A 17,531-nucleotide genomic window follows, 5' to 3' on the forward strand; every position below is an offset into this window, starting at 1 on the left:
AGCCTACTATTATTTGTTATTAAAATTCCTCAACATAACTAAACAATTGGACTATTATAAACTTTCATCCATATCACGGTAGCCAGTAATTCACTTAGGCACCGCAAGAGCCATACTTCTTCCTGATGAACAATCAGCTGTAGCTTGTCTTTTGTTTCTTCCATGACCCTGTCTTGTAGGGCCATCTCAAACTCCTCTACAGCTTTCTGCAGATCAACTGCTGCCATTCCTCCATACACCAACTCAGAAATTGGAACACTAGTTTTTTTTTCACCTTCCGTTTTGGAGCCTCAACCTTAGCATCTGTTTCCATCTGCACAGGCTTGTCTCCAAATTCAGCAGCACCATTTTCAACTCCGGAAGCATCTCCAACACTCTTAGAGTCTTCCATGCTTACATCATGTTCGCCGGTTTCAACAGGAGCCACTTCACTTGGAGTCTCATCAGTACCCATCTTCATTGGTTCCTTCATGACTGGTGCCTCGACTTCCTCTTCCATAAGTGTGGCAGACTCAATAGCTACAATCCCGTGTAAGTTCAGCTTAACTTTCACTTTTAGTTTAGCTCGTTCATCTTTTGTTGATTGGAATGGACCAATCGTGTAAGTGCTGATCTTTGGAGGAACTTGCAAACCCCCCGCGTCAGCATATATCACATCAACTGTAAAAGTTGATGATCTGTAAAATGTTAGACTTTGTGCTAGGAATGATATTTCCCTTGGGGAAGACAACAGTGCTTTGTGGTTGATCTGCTGCTCCATTCTGGAATCGGATCGCGATCCCTTTCGGGACAAGGCAATCGAGAAGGGGAAGCTCTCATTGACTGAAACTCTCTAACTTTAAGTGTGGGACCGAGTATAGCGCATTGAAGAGCACAACCCGGCAACACACTTCACCGGCATTCATAGTCCGCCTCGGTTCCTTCCCAAAAACTCGGTCAAAATCCTAATGATAGCGGGAACACGTGAACTGAACCAACCACCTCAACCGAATGTATATTCTCCATCATCGACCCGAAAGATGCGATAGCCTTCTCCAAAGGAACCTTCACACGCTCCGAATAGGAATGCTTATATTCTCAAACTCATCCCTCTTGATGAAACCCTCACATCTTTCTCATCCATCAAGCACTTTCGATATTCAAAGGAGCCTCGGATTTGCACTCAACATTTTCTTCAACTTCTCACACAAGCTCTCGAAGTCTAAGACAAGCTCGAGCATTCTGGTTGACATCCATCTTATACTCACCCTTAACTTCCCCACAAAATGCCGGAACAACACTTCATCAAAATCCCTACCACCAAGATTTGAATCAAAAGAATGAGCCAAAACCTTCAACCGCCCTTTCTTAAACCCGAAAGAATACAAACCTGCATACTAGCATGCCCAACATCAACAAATGCAACATTCACGATCATTCTCTCGTAAATCAGTCTTATAAATCCCATACGCCAAAGCGGTAGCCGTAGTCTCATGAAACAACCTCAAAGGATGCAAACCAAAGATAGTAGCCGCATCCATAACCACCCTCCTCGTAAAATCCGTGAAAATAAATAGGAATCCCAATAACACAATCCACAACAAAATATTATTCAAATTCTTCTCGGCAATCTCCTTCAAATCGGATAACACCATTTCCCCGTCTTCTCTACCCATCTCTCCACTCACCACCAGATCTGACCCATTCACCACCACCGACAACAACAAAATTACAGAATCCTCCCAAATTTGACATACCATACTCCATCACTATCGGATCTCCGATGGGCACGTGAGTGGAAGCTGATTTCCACATTGATCATATGCTCATGAGATATTGAAGAAGGAATATCGAGTTGACACTATTGCGGTTCTCATCTCAAGTGCAACGATAATTCCAAACCACGATCATCACTCTAGGTAGTCTCTTCCCAACTCGACCGAAATTCAAAGCATCACCAAAGATCCAACAAGACCTTGAAACCATTGTAGAGTACAAACTGACGTTTAGCATTTGCTTCAATAATACCCACATCATCTTTCATACCATTTTCGCAATCCAACTCATTATTATTCACTTTAAACTGTTTAGAAAGCAACCCAGAATCCTTAGGCAGATTATTTTCACAACTCAAGTCTTGTTTCTCTTCAAAGTCGATAACTTTAGGTGAAACCACCTCCTCAGCGCCTTATTCCGACACCATGAGTGGAGAATTCGAATCCACAATGAAGTAGTCCCGACCTTATTATTAAGCTTTCAGAAACCCCCGAAATAACTAAACTAGTTTATGGGCTTTAGAGCACCTCCCAGTCTTCCAACTCTCCCCTGGCAGCAGTGTTCATTAATTCATTTACAGCAGCAGAGTGAGTTGGGAGAGAATGTTTATCCCTGCGTTTCCCACAGACGGCGCCATTTGTTGCACCCTATTACTGCGAATCTCGCGACTCTCTAAATTTACTCAAATTCACTCTCTATTTTGGATCGGCTGCACCAATTTGGTTGCCTACGTACCCATTTCGGGATCAAGCCGCCGTAGTTCACCTCTCTCCTCACCCCTCTCTGCCTCTCTTGTTAGCCTCCTTCTTCTACTCTCCTCTCTCTTCCTTTTTATATCCCTCTCTTAGGTTTACCTCATGGGGCCTAGTCTAGTCTTGGGCCTTTCTCTTGGCTCAACACATACTGTGGTCTGGGCCTTATCTCTTGGCCCAGTACCTATGTGATACATCCCTGAATATGGCTACTACAAGTAACATAAGCCTCTACCCTTTCTCTCTCTTTAAGTACCTTGTTAAAAATCAAAGTTGATCCGTTTTCGTGTCTTGCATGATAAGTGTCCGTAGGAAGTAAAACAAATCAATACTTAGCATAAAAGCCTTACTCATTAGTTTCCTAAAGAGCAAACTAAAGCTTGGTAATGTTATCCTAGACTTTAGGTTAGAATGAATCCCTACTATAACCAGAAAATCGAAAAAAAAAACTATGAGTAAGGAAATTGAGTAGTACCAAAACGGATAAAGAAACTTCAATTTTTTACACCGCAAATTGCTAGCATCAAATGGCGCCACTGCCATCCTAAAGACGCAAGGACCATACGTTACAAGCTGGAATAGCTCCAAGCTAGGGGAACCCCCTCTCCTACCCCTCCATTGTTTTTTTTGTTTTTTCTGATTTCGTTTGTTTTTGTTTTTATTTTCTTTGCGTTTTGCTACTGATCACATATTGTTATTTTGTTTCACATACAGGTAGGTACCTTTGACTCGGACCTGAAACAGCAACTACAAAACTATATAAGCTCACTAGGTAAAAAAAAAAAAATCAGAGCTTTTTAAATGCGGATTTTAGTAAAAGAACAACCTGTTCTTTGTTACTCCAGTATTGGGTTGAGTCCAGACTCTCTGTTTTGAATTAGTCCAGTAACTTCAGGAGTTCAGGACGTTCACGGGGTTGAACCGACGATTTCTTTTCTTTGGCGAACTTGCGGGACGCTTACAGGTTCTAATTTTAATATAATTCTGCATGATTCACATGTGTTTATCTATTATGCCGTAGATAATGAACTATTATTTGCGTCTTAGGTTAGAAATAAGCATGAATCATGTGAATACATCTGTTAATATATATATATATATATATATATATATATATATATATATATATATATATACACTATACCAAAACAGGATATCCTTAATTAATCCGAATCGTTACTAAAAATATTTGTAACGGTTTTTATGCATAACTGTTTGGGCGTTATTAATGTGTTAATTTAATTAGTTACGATTTTTAACCGTTACAAATTATTTATAGTAACGGTTATTTAGCGTAACTAAAATTAATTACTAACGGTTTTTCACCAGCACGTGTGTTACTTATTTCTAGCAATACTAATGGTTTCCTTTGGATTCTAACGGTTATAAAATGTAAGTTCCTTTAGCTATTAGTAACGGTTTGTATAAGATAGTAACGTTTGTGAAGCGTAGAATATGTGTTATTGATTAAAGCATTTACTAACGGTTTTTGCACCTATTGCTAATGCTTTTACTTCCACGTAAGTGTTACTCAATGAATAGATTAGTAACGGTTTCTTGCCGTTACTAAACAATTTTGTATTTAAAAAAAATTATTTTTGCCCTACCACCCAATTACCACATTTACCTACATAACATGTCTCCCTTTTATTTTTAATGAATTCCACAAAAGTTATCAATAAACATAAAACCTCACAAGTACATCTGATCAAATACTAATTTTTATAACTATAAATCACAACCAAAAAGTCATACATAATGAATGAGTATGCGGATTTTGAAATTTACAACTTATCCATAGACTTATCCAAAAATTTATTGATTGACCTGCCTTCAGTACTTCATTATGGTCAGTTAACAAAACCTCGTGACAGAATTTGCTGCAGAGAATGCAGGTAACACCTAGTAACCACGGTAACAATAAGGAATCAACTCCCAAGTACGGAAGACCAAAATGATAAGAGAATATAAGTTCTAGATCATACATTCACACCAAAATGATAATGATATTATATTGATATCATATGCAAGAAAACACAAGTGCAAACTCACCTTTAACACACCCATGGCATTAGCTAAGGAAGACTTCATCTCATTCATTTCCCCCTTCAACTCATGTGTAGTCTGTAGAGATCTTTAAGTGCATAAGATACTTACGAATATAGCGGAAAAAAATATGAAAGTAGTGAAGCAGAATTACTTAAAAGATGAATTTGACGGCATTGAATTGTCGATGCTAGCAAGATAGTCCTGAGAAAAAAAATGGCATTAGTTTAGCAAACCAGCAACAATAAAACTTATGCCACTACTTCAATGAAAAGAAGATACCTACAGCACTACTTTAAATTCTGTAAAGTCACCTGTCATAAACACCGCATTTTTCTTCCCAATTTCAGGTTTGTGCCCTCCACATCGAGCTATACCATTCTACTGCCCTACTGTTTCTCTGCATATTTTTAATAATCAACTGAGATGAGTTTGAGGTAGCCCCATGGATCAACTCATTGGACAACTTAATTTTCCAAATACAGTATTTTCTATGTCCAGCAAGAGATATATGTACAATATATTACTAAAAATTGACTTTTGCCCAGTTGGTGATAATAAGGTAGCAAGAAACTTACTTGCTCATCTGTTATTTTGTGCAGCAGTGATCCTCCCCCGATATTGACCTAACAATCTAATTAGAAACAAAAAATATAACAAATATTGAGCTAACAGTCTAATTAGATTACTTGAAAATTAGTATATGCAGATAAGAAAGTTAAAAAGTAAAAATTTGGAAAAACTTACCTCAAAACTAAAACGACGATATTCCACACTCCTCGAAGGTTTAGGGGAGAGTCTTATGCTCGAAGCACACCTGACTACGGGAGAATTAAAAGGAGTTGGAGACTTAGAAAACTGACGACGGGACTGGGATTGAAAACTATACAAGGTGTATAGCTAAGCAGGCCTTGGGTATCAAGTTTCGGTGAAAACAACCTGATAGTCTTGGAGGCTTCATATTCAAGGAGGTTCAAAAATATTGGATGAAAAATATATCACAGGTTAATTTTTTATTTATTCCTTATTTCTCCAACTATTTTTGGTTATAGATGCATAAAAGGTGCGTGCAACAGTCTATATGCATTCATTACTGATGTTACTTTTTGATATGTTAAAGATTTGAATCTCTTATTGAACAAAGTGCGAATTCAAAGATTTTTTTTCCTTACTCACGATCTTCGTATTCATATGGTTTTGAGTAGGGATTCGAACCAACCTAAATTGTAGGACCACTTACAACTGGTTTTACTATTTTAGGAAACTAGTGAGTAAGTTTAGCTATGATTATATTAATACTAACTACTTAGTTTCTTTTAATGCACAAAAATTGAAAACCTTAAGTTACGTAAACATGTAACTAAGACAAGATAAAATTTTACTAAAACAAAAGTGGAGAGTTAATTTTTCTCATGTGAAGATAACTTCTATTATTTGATTTTTAGTAAGTGCATCTTAATCTTCCTAGAACTCTTAGACAAGTCCTAATAAAAATTAACTTGATCCCTAACATATATGACTCATCTCTAAGATCATACATGCTAGCATGTAGAACCAAAGCAATGACTTATCTCTAAGCTCATCACCTTGATTCCTAACTAGACTCTACACCAACTACCATTTTGGGATAGGATGTAAGTCTAGTTGTTCTTCCTAACAACTTACTAAAATCAAATAACAAAGGTTTCCTCACATGAGCATCATTAACTCCCCACAAAGGGAATGTTTAGCTCATGTTCCTTGGAAAATATGACAAGTGTAGAATGTAGAATGAGAGAGAGAACAAAAAGAAGAAGAACTATCTATATAAACTCACTTGCATTTAGATTTATTTTCAACTAGAAGAACACAAGGTTTCCTCCATTAAAACTATTACAAGCTTTCTACCAAAACTAAAAACTAAAAATAAAAACTAAGACTAAGGAACTAAAATAATGCATGGTAAAGGAAAAGAAGTTAAGGGAATAAATGGAGTGTCCCCCTTTGTTTTGTTTTCTTCTTTATTTGAGAGAAATCTCATTTCCTCCCACGTGAAACACCAAACCACATTTACTTCCTTCTTAACTACACAATCCACAACAAAGTGACACCTATCTTTTTTTCACTATTAACACCTAATCTCATCTAACTTTATTAACTACATGCAAGGTGTCACTTTTGTACCAATTATTTACACCTTTATCTTGACTTGTATGATGACTCATCAAATCTTGCGGGCCTGCATAGTAGGTCCACGTGCAGTCCAGTGGCGGTCAGGTTTTTTGGCAGTTTTACAACTTCTAGCCTATGCGTAGAGTTCATCTCCCTGATTGTCTGAGCAGCTCACTTGTCGCATTCGGAGTCCTGGTTCAAGAGGTGGGAGCTTCAGAAATTTGATGCTTCTGTGCGGATTTGTTGGGATTCACATGGCTGGTTTGGAAGAATTCATATATACATCGTTCCCCGTGCTTTAATGCAGGTTTAACCAATATTTTCATGTTTACTGCGAAGACCTACAAAAGTATGAAAACATACTTATTTTATGATTATTAAACATATAATTAACCAAATTTATATGTCTCAATGAGGTTTAATATTACAGTTTTGGGTGCTTATCACACTACCCCCAAATAGCACTTTGCTTGTCCTCAAGCAAAGAAGAGACATTAAAACAGATAATTTGCCAAAAATGTGTAGTCCTAACTAATTCTCGTTTCGCAGAGTGCGGTTGCATTGACCATATGCAACAAGGCCTTAAACCACTAGGAATTCTCTTGTGGACGAGTTATAGCCTCGTGAGAGTTTTCCAGAGAAGATACTCACAAACTTCATTTATACTACAACGACTCAGTGACAAAAACTCGTTTCCTAAATTAATCTTAGATATCCATACATCTCCTTAGCAGGGAACGAGGATTGATTTCTTTGAAACTCAAGTTAATATGCATTCAATAATTAAAACATCTACATATGATCATGCATGCAGTGAACTTTTCATTGAAATGTACTAGCGAGGTCGTTTTACGGATTCTTTGGAGGCGTACCTAAATAGGTTCTCCGCAGTGTCGTGTTGAAACACAAATTCACTCAAAAATTTCCACTCGGGTTTCGTTAACTCCAGAGTAATGCGGTGGGCACGTTTCCCCTCACATCTCAATGATACCGAGGGAGGGTAGAAATTCGATCAATCACATCTACTACTTATTATCACACCTTCCTACTCCTAAATGAGCTAGAGGTCTTTATTAGGTATTGTGGGGCTTAGGTGATGGTGTAGAAGAAAATGGAAATGGATAATCAAAATTTACGAGTATGAGAGAATAGGGTCTTCAAGATATTTATACTAGAGAAATCCTTGTTTTCTTTCCTTCTTCTAACTGAGTTTTCTAACCTTGTTCTTAAGCCTCTGGATCTTGATTTTTTTTTTTTTTAATAACTTAAGAACATGATTCTATTTTTCTTTCCTTAAGCAAGCAACTGACTTTTGTTTGGGACAAGTCTTTCTCTTTATTTTTCCACATTTCATCCTATTTCTCATACTCATCACTTAGGTAGGTTCTTTTATTTGGTTTAATAGATGGGTAAGGAATTTTTGGTGAAAGTGAAAGGTTTGATGAAAGGTTCGATGGAGTGACTAGAGGTAAAAATTTGTAAATTAAGAATTTTTTTAGCTATGTCGATCCAAAGAAGGCCTAAATTCTCGCTTAGGGTTCGGGTGGTGATCAAGTAAGTAGACGCGTGATTTTCTCTAATCAGAAAACTATTCCTCTATGTCATTACTCACATATCACACATATCGAGGCTTTTTGGTTAGATTCTCACAGGATTGATCGATTAAGTAACTAACCGTTGGTTCCAGAAACTTACTGCTATGTACATGAATGTTCATGAAAAGATGTATAAACTATTGCATACGTATTATCTTAAGTTCCTTAAAAACAAATCCTAATTCAGATACTAATGTGAGATTTCTAGACAATTTTCATCATTGAAAAGGAGACAAGACTTTGTCACTAAGTGCAATTATTAACAAGAAAATAAAAACTATATACATGCTACAATTTGCCTAATTTTTGCTACAGGTTTAAGACACCCCCAAATAGAATGATGCTTAGTCCTCGAAGTATCAATAGATAAAGAAAGAAATTATCTGAGAACCGTGAGCAAAATTAGGTCTGGATTACTGGAACACAAAGGTTGGAGAACATAATATATTATACAAAAAGAAACAATGAAAAACAATAGCACACGAAACATAATTATTTAGCTAGATATATGTACAATGTCATTCTCAAATTTACCATCCAGCAGGATGTGTTGGTCTGGCGTCCTCAATAAGGAAATACATTTCCTTAGCATCGCGCCAAAAGATAATAGTCTACCAAATTTCTGCCCATTATTTGTCTCCGGATTTGTTCAAATGTTTCTTCATATTTTCATCCTTCGGGTAACAACGAACATGCCTCGAAAAATCCGAGGCGGGGGACGTTTCCATTGACTAAACCTTAATGAACGAATGATTTTGTTTGCTAGGCATATAGAATCTACCTTGACCCAGTCATGAAAAGTAGCTGCAAACTGTGGGAAATGTGTCTCCATGATTCGCAAGCGGTTCTGAGGTAAAAGAATATCGCGATCCTGAAAGTCACGAGCTCGTTTTAGGTTGGAGATAACACAACCTAAGATGTTAAATAATGTATGACCTTGAGCCAGTGCACTGAACACTACGCAGGCAGCCTCATTGGCAGTTGAAAAATGCCAATCTCCCATGATGTTCAGGAGTATAAACAACATCGCAATCCCCATGTTCATGGTCATGCTTGCTAAGGGAATGGTGATGTCGCACCATGGTACATGGCCATCTCCTTCTTGTTTAATCTCAAGACCATCACCGTAAGTTTCGCGAAAAACTTGCCACTGAAAGGAACGGTAAGAATTATGATAGATGTAATGCCATGATGCGGTCAGTTCGTGATATGGAAGATCCAAAGTTAAGGCAAACTGTTGTTCAGAAAAAATATGATGTGTGTCACCAACTAGGATTGTGAACCCGTCTAAGTAGAAGCCATGCGCATGATTGAATGCTGGTGTGTCCTCTATATTAGCATAAAAGTATGCGGCCAAACTCGGAGAATAAGTTTGGTTAGGTTGAAGAACTAGGGAAGACCACCCAATGTTAGTGATGTAGTCACGGAAGAGATGTTCATAAGTATTGGAATCCATCATAGATTGAAAGGATTGCTCAGGAATGATTTTTGGAGGTGTCATGTTTGATGAAGATGCAATGTTTGATGAAGATGCCATGGTGGATGAAGTAAAGAAAAGGGCAAGGAGAAAGGCAAACTGGATGGATAAATGAGTATGGAAGAAAATAAACCCTCTTGTAATGACATTAAAAATCACATGTTCAAATTAGTTAATCACAACGTAAATGATTCTAGCAAGCATTTCTTACAAAAGAAGACACAAAGATAAGAACAAAATTAATAATACGATGAAAAACGTAATAATATATACGATTATTTATTTATTTACTTAGTATTATTATTCCATTTTTATTCAATAAGAAAATCATGGATTATTATGATGCTACTGGAGACGCAAATCGTGCACCACAGTGTTTAGTTCTTCAATTTGTTGGCTGAGTTGCATCTGAATGTCCCCTTGGCTGGCAAAGAGTGTAGTTTGCTTCTCCATTAGGAGAGCATGATTTTGCAAGGACTGAGAATGATTTTCCAAGATTTCCTCCTGTTCAACATCATGCATTGCTTGACGTTCTTGGAAATCCTTAAGAGTTGTAATGCTGATATTCTGACGAGCGTGTAGTTCCCACATGCCGTGATGAAGAAATTGAATGATTTCCATGGGATTAAAAATGTTTAGCATGACATTTTCATCAAAGAAAAGTTCAGAGTTTGAGTTTGGGTCGTTTTGTTCATCTGTCAGAGTATCAGGAGTCCAAAAACCAACGGAGTAGTCTGTTTGGAGTACACTAATATTTGCTCTTTGAAGGGGTGTCTCTAGAGAAATTATTGGATAACCCCAACGCATCATAATTTGCGTGACTAAAGTAGGTAGAGGTGCTGACCTTTTTGTTTTCCTGGTGATCGCGTTCCAGAGGTGTTGGATTAGACAAAAATCATCCCTTTGAGTCTGCAAAACCCAAAGTAGGTGAAGTTGAGACTTTGTGACTTCGATTGGTGTGATGTACCTACCACATTGTGTCCCACCCGTGGAGCACAACTTCGTTGATTCTGTTTCAAAGAGCGTTGAAGAACAACGTGATGTCTATTTTCGACTTCGCCATGAGATACGGTAGCTCGTAGTAAAGTTTTGACGGAATCAAATGATGACTCTAGAAAAAGGAACTACTGGGTATTCATTGGGATTTGAAGTATGTCGGAGATAATTTTCCTAGTCAATTCCAATCGTCGTCCATAGGCATTGAAATAGAATTTCCATTTTCAGGTCCGCTAAATTGGTAGAACATCATAACCAATTCTCTGGAATAACCAGCTGCTGAATGATATAGAAGAGGTGTCCATTCTCGACGTACAATTTCAGTGTCAAAATAAGGAGAAAACCGGCCATCTTCAAAAAAATTCAGGTAGTCTTTCTCAGGCATTATTTTTCTTGGTTGATCCATTTGGAAGTATTATGGAGGGAAGTATAGTGAAGAATGCTTAAAAGAGAATGGCTGAAAATAAGAGATTTATAGCCAATCTATGAGTCTGTATCAATCAGGATCCCAAGTTTAGTTAAATCCAGAATTAATATATGAAAACACAAGTGACTCATATGTTGTTGTGACACCGACCTTTATGAACAGCAACAATGGGTATCCATAGTAAGTCTTTTCATGTCAGATTTCCACAAACAATTAATGAGATGTTAAATTGATAGAAAGTATGGGGGAAGGTTTCACATGGCAGTTAGACCTACCCATAATTTCAAAATTTATGATCATACCTCAGTAATAGAATATGGATAGAATAATCGAGCTGCGTGTGTGACAAGTGTTATCGTACCGCATAGCGTGCGATCTTCTCTGAACACCATGAGTAGAGATAGAATTATTTTGGTGAGATTTGGATGGTAATTTCTTTGTTATGGTTTTCTTAGTTGTTGATTTTTTTTATTTTTTTTTTATTTCTTACTTTTTTTAAATAGGTAAAAATACAACTAATACACACAAATATTTAATACGGAACTTCTCCATTTAATACGTAAACCGTACAAATGTGTGAGAATTATTTAACACACCATACTAATATACAAAATGATAGAAGGAAAGATAGTTGTTGGTTACATAGATTTAGATATTCTGGATCATGTTATGCATGAGCGACAGTAGTACAATGATAAACACTGTTATCACGAATACTGTGATGGCCCATTCGCATTGCTCCTTTTCCCATCGCTCGAGTTGATTCATTATGTTGAAGAAAATGAGAATTTGTGAAGAGGAGTATTTGAAGAGTGAGAGAAAGGGATGAGTGAAAGTGGAAGAGGAGAGTTGGATTTATAATTAGAAATCTGACCGTTTGGATCAGTCCGTTGGGTTTTGACCGTTGGGCTTTGAGAGTAGGCCAAGTGCATCAAGGAACAACTAATATATTACGAAGTACAATAATTTCATATCATAAACAATTTCTCATTCAAACCGTCTAGAGATACAAAATTATGAGAAATCAAACGATATATAATTTTTTTATCACTAGAAAAATAAAAATGCAATGCATAAGGGAAATAAATGACATAGTAATTTCTAAACCAAGGAAAATAAACAACTACTAGGAATCCTCAGGGTTAGCAGAAGATGAACTAGGGTTTCTACTTTGTCGGCCACTTTTACTTAACTCCTAGCCGAAATTTGACCGGTCTAGAATGTGGCCCAAAGATCAGAAGTTTGATCTTAGAATTGCTCTTGATTTGCCATCAGCATTCTCTGGAAACGGCCTTGGCGATTACGCATTTCTTGCTGGAAGTCATTTTGGGAAGTAAGCATCTCTTCCTGACGAAGAAACATCATGCGCATGCTAGTGTTCATATGTCTCAAAGCTTCCATAAGAGTGCTGATTCGGCGCATGGTATCCTCATTAAAACAGTTGGGTGGTGAAGGAGGAGGAGGAGGTACGTTATCACGCTCAATATCATCTCTCGTTATAGGGTCCTAGTGATCCATTACACAAGTCTCGAAAATCGTAAAATTTTCAAAAGACCTTGTTGGAGTTAAAAGACTAGCGGACTGGAACCCTAAGTTAAGCATAAGCTGAGTAACAAGTACAGCAAGAGGAGCTTACCTGGTTGATGCAGACGTAAGAACATGGCCCAAGAAATGGACCATATAGAAGCTATCCTTCTTCTCCTGGAGGATCCACAGCAGGTGTAAAAATGTCTTGCTTGTTCACGTCAGACGTCTTTGAAGTTCCAATGACGTAAGCCAGCCACTGAGTAACAGCTAGTTGGTTATGTCTGAGCGAGTGCTGGTACATGCAGTTCGAGATAGCATTATATTCGCCCTCGAGAAGCGTGTCAAACATCAACTCCATTGTATTCGGATACTCCGAAATCAGCAGTGTCGCACTATTGGAGTTGATTGGAATATTCGTCGTTGTCGATATCAATTCCAACGTGAGTTCACGTTCCAACCCATCCGCCGTAATCCAAAACTCATTCCCTCGAAAACCTCCATTGTTAAAAAACTTCAACAGTAAATCTTCGGAATAATGAGCTGGAATTCAATGCAAAAGATATTCCCACTCTCTACTAGCAATTTCCCCATCGAAAAATGGATGAAACATTCTAGAATTATAGAGATTTGAAAATTTTCTCTCAACTGTGATTCTCCGATTTCGAGTCATAGAGGGATCGAGATGAATTTTTGAGGGCCTATATTGGTTGCGCGGAGTGAGGGGATGTTGGTGTTAAAAAATTGGATGAATCGGTGTTGTAGTGCCCACGCAGTCTTTGGTCAATTTGGACTGTGATGATGCAGCGTCTTGTGAAGGGATTTCTATGGGGACCAAGATCTGGATTGGGGGGGGGGGGAAGAAAAGTGAGGGGCTGACGCGTGGGATGCCCCACGTGTGGGTTTTTGTGACCGGACGAGTGATTTGGGGTCAGGTCCAATTTTTGGCCCAAGTCCAAATGATTTCCAGAAATTCCCCTTATGTCCCAAAATTTCAAACGAGGAATTTCAATTTGTTTTAACTCCAAATTAAACGAATGAGATATCAAAACGATCGGCATTAAAAATGCCATCCACTGGAATATGACAAAATCACATTCAAACTTTTTTATTTTTATTTGGGGGGGGGGGATGAATCTTGTAAAAACAGAATGCAACCCCCATATATATATATATATATATATATATATATATATAGGGGTAGGTTCCGTTTACAACACTTTTTATACAACATTTTATACAATACTCTCCACCGGAGCCTTCAAGATGATTTAAGGGCTAATGTTTTGTGGATAAGATGCTCTCACCGTGGATATGACCTCCACAAAAAATCGGGTCATTTGACCATTTCTAAGCTTGCCAAAAAAGGGTTACAAAATCGATATATCTTGACCGTTAATAAAAATTCATAGGTTGAAAGAAATTTTTCTTATGGTTAGGAGTTTTCAAATAAGTTGAATTTTTATGGAGATGATCTCCATGGTGTAAAGATCATATCTACAAATAATCAAGGCTTAGTTCATATTTTCAAAGAGTATTGTATAAAACGTTGTATAAAAAGTGTTGTAAACGGAACCTCCCCCATATATATATATATATATATATATATATATTAAGTTTTTATTTATTTACAAATTTTATATACAAATGTACAAGGGGAGATGAACGTGTCAACAACACCGGACTTCAAGAAGAAATCATTACTATAAAATCAGGCAACTGTCATGTCGGCTCTGGAGCGAACCCAATCCAGCCAGACTGTGGCTTAACCTTTATGGCGACGGTACCATCCCTGACCAATGTGCAATGGTCTAATAATAATATTACCCTTAGTACATATGGTATAGCCTCAAACCGCCCCAAACTGTAATCAAATAGAAAACTATTCGGGGTTGGCTGGTGAAATCCATTGCTCGTGCGAACGAGGGACCATCCGATGTTGCATATCACGACTCTCTTTGTGCACAACACTTAGTGCAAAGGTGAAAATAAAAAACACGAGTATGTACATGTTGAGTCTTTTAACGTCAGATCTTCAAGACGAATCCCAACCTGTGGGATCAACGGGACGATGACGAAGTTTATCCTACTGAGCTGGTGTCAGACAATAATATACCTTATACCTGCTCATATTGGATAGTAGATCAAGACCTAGACAGAAAGGTGTTTGACAATTCATACACTACCCCATCCTTTTCGCACGTCGCTTTCGAGCAAAAGTACTACGACCATTACCTATTCGAGAGGGGTGAGATTTACACCAAATGATTAGTTGAAGTTCGCGAGGGAGAGAATAGAAAAGGGAAGAGAAGGAGGGAGTTGAAATTTTTGGTACCCATTGTTTACCAGAAGGCACGTTTGCTCGATTAACAGATGACATTTATACTCAGTTTTGAAGTAGAGTTTTTTGTGGACTAAGGTTCTGGCGCTTGCAACCACACACTCTAGGGATCTTTAGAAAAGAAAATAGAAGAGGGCCCAGCTACCCTAATGGCATACTTTCCCTATTTATATCACATGGAAAGAAGTACACCAGTGAATCTATTAGTCTAGGTAGACTGGATCTTTGAGAAGAGTCTCTTCAACATCTGGAGAGCTCAACTTATGATAATGTTTAACGCGTTGACCATTTACTTGAAATTCGCTATCATCATTTACGTTATTCAAAGATATAGCCCCATAAGAGGTGACAACAGAGACAATGAAAGGACCAGACCATCGAGTTTTTAATTTTCCTGAAAAAATGTGTAATCTTGAGTTGTACAACAAAACTTTTTGACCAACTTTGAAATCTTTTCTCAATATGTGCTTGTCATGCACTCTTTTCATGTTGGCTTTATAAGATTTCGAGAGATCATAGGCATCACCCCGAATTTCCTCAAGCTCATTTAACTGCAATTTTCTCTTTGTGCCTACCGCATTAGTATTATAATTGAGGCTTTTGATGGCCCATAGAGCACGATGCTCAAGTTCAACCGGCAGGTGACAATGTTTTCCAAAAATGAGGCGATAAGGAGACATCCCTATAGGTGTCTTAGAAGCTATTCTGTAAGCCCACAAGGCATCAGATAATCGTAGAGACCAGTCTTTTCTAGATGGATTAACAATTTTTTCCAAAATGGATTTGATCTCTCTATTAGAGACTTCTACTTGGCCACTGGTTTGAGGATGATACGGAGTTGCCACTTTGTGCGTGACTTCATATTTCTTTACTAATGATTCAAAAATTTTATTACAGAAATATTTTTCCCCATCACTAATTATAGCTTTTGGAACGCCAAATCGAGAGAAAATATTTTCCTTTACAAACCAAACGATCGTTTTATGATCATTAGCACGACATGCCAATGCCTCAATCTATTTTGACACGTAGTCAACTGCTACCAGTATGTAAAGGAAACCATGAGAATTTGAAAAGGGACCCACGAAGTCGATGCCCCATACATCAAAGATTTCCACAATTAAAATGGGATTTAAGAGCATCATATTGCGTTGAGTAATGTGTCCTAGCTGTTGCCAGCGGTTGCATGCTTTGCAATGCTCATGTGCATCTCTAAATAGTGTTGGCCAATAAAATCCACATTGTAGAACCTTGGCCGCTCTTTTCTTACCACTGAAATGACCACCACAAGATTGTTCATGGCAGAAGGATAACACGTCATTGTGTTCCCAGTCGGGAATGCAACGACGGATTAGTTGGTCCGAACAATACTTGAAGAGGTAGGGATCATCCCATAAATAAAATTTCACAGTGAATAAGAACTTTTTTCAGTCATTACGAGACCAAAATGAAGGGACTTCCTCGGTAACTAAGTAATTTACAATGTCAGCGTACCAGGGGGACGAAAAAATGGAATATAAGTGTTCATTCGGAAAGGAATCACAGATAGGTTAGGTATCAGAATCAATATCACTGACAAGTCTTGATAAATGGTCTACAACCACATTTTCGCAACCTTTTTTATCTCTAATTTCTAGAGTAAATTCTTGCAAGAGGAGAATCCAGCGGATCAATCTCTGTTTTGCATCTTTTTTCACTAATAGGTAACGAAGCGCCGCATGGTCAGTGTAGACAATTGTAGAAGAACCCATTAGGTAAGGACAAAACTTATCCAAGGCATATACAACGGCGAGAAACTCTTTCTCAGTGGTGGTATAGTTACGTTGAGCTTCATTAAGGGTTTTACTCGCGTAGTAAATGGCAATTGGCTTATCTTCTCGGCATTGCCCTAGTACAGCTCCAAAAGCATAGTCACTCGTGTCACACATTAATTCAAAAGGTTTAGACCAATCAGGTGGTTGAATTATGGGAGCAGTAGTTAAGGCGGATTTTAAAGTCTCAAAAGCTAGTTTGCAATTGAAACTGAAGTCAAAAGCGGCATCTTTAAGCAAGAGGTTGGTTAAAGGTCGAGCAACCTTTGAGAAATCTTGAATAAATCTCCTATAGAAACCTGCATGTCCTAAAAATGCGCGAATGTCGCGAACTATTTTTGGTATAGGAAGTGAAGCAATTTTTTCTATCTTAGCTTTGTCGACTTCGATTCCGTCTTCTGAAACGATATGTCCTAAAACTATTCCTTTTTTAACCATGAAATGACATTTTTCCCAATTAAGAACAAGGTTTTTCTCTTCACAACGTGTAAAGACCTTTTCAAGATTTGATAGACAGCTATCGAAAGAATCTCTATATATTGAGAAGTCGTCCATGAATACTTCCATAAAACGTTCAACCATATCAATGAAAATGTGAAGCATGCAGTAAATTGAAAGTACCGTGTGCATTGCAAAGGCTGAAAGGCATTCGCTTA

General features: G+C 37.7%; 1 pseudogene; it reads right to left on the reverse strand.

Moving 5' to 3' along the window:
- Nucleotides 1-38: 38 nt before the first annotated feature.
- Nucleotides 39-1,655, reverse strand: LOC147499743 (heat shock 70 kDa protein 14 pseudogene; annotated as a pseudogene).
- Between the last annotated feature and the right edge of the window lie 15,876 nt (nucleotides 1,656-17,531).

The sequence above is a fragment of the Coptis chinensis genome, chromosome 5 (genome assembly GCF_015680905.1).
Source record: "Coptis chinensis isolate HL-2020 chromosome 5, ASM1568090v1, whole genome shotgun sequence".
NCBI classification, from domain to species: domain Eukaryota; kingdom Viridiplantae; phylum Streptophyta; class Magnoliopsida; order Ranunculales; family Ranunculaceae; genus Coptis; species Coptis chinensis.